Source organism: Falco cherrug, chromosome 12 (genome assembly GCF_023634085.1).
Source record: "Falco cherrug isolate bFalChe1 chromosome 12, bFalChe1.pri, whole genome shotgun sequence".
Taxonomy (NCBI): domain Eukaryota; kingdom Metazoa; phylum Chordata; class Aves; order Falconiformes; family Falconidae; genus Falco; species Falco cherrug.
Window position 1 is genome coordinate 17,788,323 of NC_073708.1, and position 4,105 is coordinate 17,792,427.

Consider the following 4,105-nt stretch of genomic DNA (forward strand, 5'->3'; position numbering starts at 1 on the left):
TTAAGGGTTCTTCCATTCACCACTCTTTACAACGTTTTTGTGCTGTGTAAAAAAATAATAAAAAAAAGGCACATTTGAAAAGGTACACTTGTTTCAAAGACTTGATATACCATGCTTATATTACTCTTACTGGCAAATGGGACACCCTGTGTAAAATCAATCTAGAATATGCATGAAAGAAAAATTATATGCAGGGCTGAAAAGGAAATTCAGCAAACTATAGCAAAATAACTTTTACATGGTTATGTTTGACTGTTTTGAATGTCTTACTAGTATGCTAATAACTTGCCTGCTAAAGCACCAAATTTAAGCTGGGTCACCCAGGTGCAGAGGCTTACTGGTGTACTGGGTTTGTCTGGGATAGAGTAAATTTTCTTCATAGTAGCTACTATGGGCTATGTTTTGGATTTGTGCTGAAAATTGCATTGTTAACTGCTGTTAGTTACCGCTGAGCCATGCTTACACAGTGTCAAGGCCTTTTCTGTCCCTCAGATGGCCCTGCCAGTGAGTAGGTTGGGGGTGCACATAAAGCTGGGAGGGACACAGTTCACAGTTGGGACAACTGACCCCAGCTGACCAAAGGGATATTCCATACCATAAAATGTCATGCTTAGGAATAAAACTGGGTGGTGGTGAAGGTTGAAGGGGGGCAACTGCTTGGGGACTGGCTGGCCATTGGTTTTTTGGTGGTGAGCAATTGTTCTGTTTTCATTTCCATCACTTGTCTGTCTTGGGTTTTATTTTCCTCTCTCTTGGATATTTTTGTTCTCTTTTAAGTTTAAAAAAATATTTATTTTTAATTATTAAACTGCTTTTATCTCAACACACGACTGAGTTTCTCACTTTTACCCTTCCAGTTCTCCCCCCAGTGAGTGGCTATGTGGTGCTTAGTTGCCGGCTGGGGTTAAACCACAACCCTCATGTTATACAACCCATTGTATTAGACTTGAGTAGTTTAAATTTCTTTTTTCCTATTTTGTTCAGGTGCTGTAATGTGTTAATCTTTCTGTTTAGTGAAATGTCTGAACACATAAGATGCAGCACAGAGATGAATTAACATACCAAGCATAATTCAGTTGCCCTGGCTATTTATTGTTTCCTTCATTTGCTCCTTTGAGGCATTTGACTGGCATCTGCTATTTTAACAAAAAACCGTTGGCTAAATCAACAAACCATTACAAAGGACCTTTAGACGTACAAGTAAGAATTGGTGACTTGTTTTCATTACATGTACTGTTCATTGTGTTTGCAAAGGCATCTGAATATCCCATTGCGTTATTGTTGAAATGATGCTGGTAACATTAGCAATGTAAGAATTGCAATTTAATTACATATTTTAATTACTGACGTTAGCTAGCATGAAATACTTTGGGTGAAATTCGAAGAAACTCCAGAATGACCAATTAAGTAAGTTTTAAAATAGGATTATGGTTGTAGCTAGTGATGTGGGAGAACATACAGCTGGGGACAGTAAGGTGAACTTTCCATAAGTTATTAAAATGATCTGTTGTTGACAGAGACTGTTAATAGTGGTATCCCCATCTGCTGCATCAACTGCTTTTTTCCCCTCCTGCTTGTAGACAAAGTGGTTGAAAAATTATTGGGGATAGGGAATAAAGAAATGCTGAGATAAGATCTATCGTATTTTTTGCAACATTTCTGAAAATTATTGTCTTTCTGTGGTGGAAATTAAACTCTTTCAATTCTAGTTAATGAGAACAGGGTCAGGAGGGACCTGTTGTTGACAGTGATTGCCAGCAGATCTTCATAGAATGGATTATGAGTGAAGCCAAAAATTGCCTGGTAGCAAGAACTACTCACAGGCTCACATCTCTGAGCAGCAGGTATTTGTTTATTCAGTGCTGGGAGTGAGGGGGATCACTCCACCCTTCTCACTCACTCTTATTTTTGCAAAGCAAAGATATTTATAAATTTAGCAATAGCATACATTACATTTGGGCAGTCTGCCGGCAGTCTTTAATGCCCTCATCATTTTACATTACATCGTTAGGTAAGTCCTCTATCTGGTGCATGTGTAGTTTTCTACTGTGGTGGTTGTTAATCTCCTGGTGGTCGTTTTGGATGAAGGCCGCAGGTCTTCCTCAGGTTTGAACTTTTTACCTTTGGTCCTGACACATGCTCTAAATGCTTGTTTCTTCAGAGCTGGACTACTGAACTGGTGTAAGCCAGTGTTAACCTCCGCTTTCTATAGTTCTGCTCCATTCTAATTGACTGCCTGTTATCTCTGTACATTCTTTTGCCTGTTATCTCTGTACATTCTTTTGCAAACACTTAACGCCGTGTTTGTTCATCTTGTGCAGCTTAAGCAACTTAACATCTATACAAGCTAAGCTTTATTGCTACAAAGTTTTATTTTATAAAATTCCTTGCATCATGAGAAGCCAGGACAAACCTGGAAAGCTTGATGGGACTGACAGTGCTGATGAGGCACATCTGTTGTAGACACTGCTACATACACATTTCAGAGGTTATGGGGAAACTTGATATTGCATGCTGTATTCGCATTGCCAGTTACAGTGATATTTTTTTTATTAGTATTTCGTCTTTTGGGTTTATTATCTTCCTTTGTAAAAAAGATCATTGCAAATGGCAAGAGAGAAGCTTTACATTTGTATCTTAGCATCTGTATCTTCTAATAGTTCAGCTTTTATTCCAAATGTTATATATTTTTTATAAGCTAAGTAATGTGTTGGCAAATTTAAACTAGCTCATTTTCAACCAGCACACAGCATTTCAGTCAGCAGAAAAATGTTTATGTGTTAATGTTGTAATGTGTCAAAGTTGTGTGTTAATGAATTTGACTCAATATTGGCAAGTATTAAGAGAAGTCTTCAACCTTGCTGGATTTCCTCCTTTGAGCTAGCAAACTGAAACATACTCTTGCTGTATAGTGGAGATGCAGTCTTAAGTGATGTGAACAGTCCTTTGTATCTGATTAATAGATAGGCAATTTACAACTGTTCAGAGACTTCAATATTGAGCACTTCAAAGCACTGAAGTAATGGCACTTTCCAAAATCTGTAGACCTTCCTGTCCTATTTATCCCTCTCTCTGTCAGTGAGGAGAGGCTTATTCCAAAGGAATAGGGTTTTTTCCACTGTTTTACAGCTTGGGTTTGAAAACCTGTTGTTACTGCTCAATATACAGACTAATTTTGCATATGGATAATCTCTTGGGGTATCAGTTTGGACTGAAATCCAGTGCTGGAGGCCTTTGGTTTTGCAGCAGTTCCTGTGGGTTTCTCCTTGGCCTGACGTTTGCTGCCAGGGTGGGTGTGAGGGAGAGAGACAGAAAGAACTGATCACCTCACGCAGGAATCTGCGGGGGAACATGAGAAACGCACAGTCCAGCAGGTGTGTGTCTGTCTGCTTGTGTGGGGCTGGGGCCTGCATGGCCCGATTGCCAGGGGCTTCCACGAGTCACAGCTGGGCTGCCCAGGTCCTGCAGCAGGGCCAGGTTTTCCTCCTGGTTGAATAACCAAGTAGCAAATCAGACCAGCTGAGCAGGCGATGCCAGCAAGGGGGAACTAAACTTTGTCTTTTCTTACCCTTTCTGGGAACCGGTCTCTGACTGGTCTCAGTTCCAGAGCCAAGATCATATTGTGCCCCAGACATTTCTGTGCAAACCCCACCAGTTTTAGCTTAAACTCCTTTTCTGCGGTATTTCACCGAGCTGATGGAGTCTGCACAGAAAAAGCTGAGCCGGAGGCACGTCCCAGGGGCCGGGGCAGTGGCAGCAGGGGGGCAGCGGGCCGCGGCTGGGCGAAGGGGAAGGCTCCAGCTCAGCCTCCCGCAGCGCAGGCGTGTGACAGCGGCTTCCCGCGCCCACCGCCCCTAGCACCCCGCACCGTTTCGTGCATCATAACAAGATTTTGGTCCCTAAGCTGCCTTCGACGCCAGGGGCCCCGGGCTGGCTCCCTGCTCCCACCTGCCATTGCCTTTGGCGGCCGAGCCCTGCCCCTAGGCAGCCCGCCCCGCTCCGCCAGTCGCCCCCGGCCGGGCCGTGCCCAACCCGCAGCCCCGCCCCCGCGTAGGCCGTGCGGGAAGGGCGGTGCCGGCCGCTTCGCGTCCCTTAGCCCCTTCGC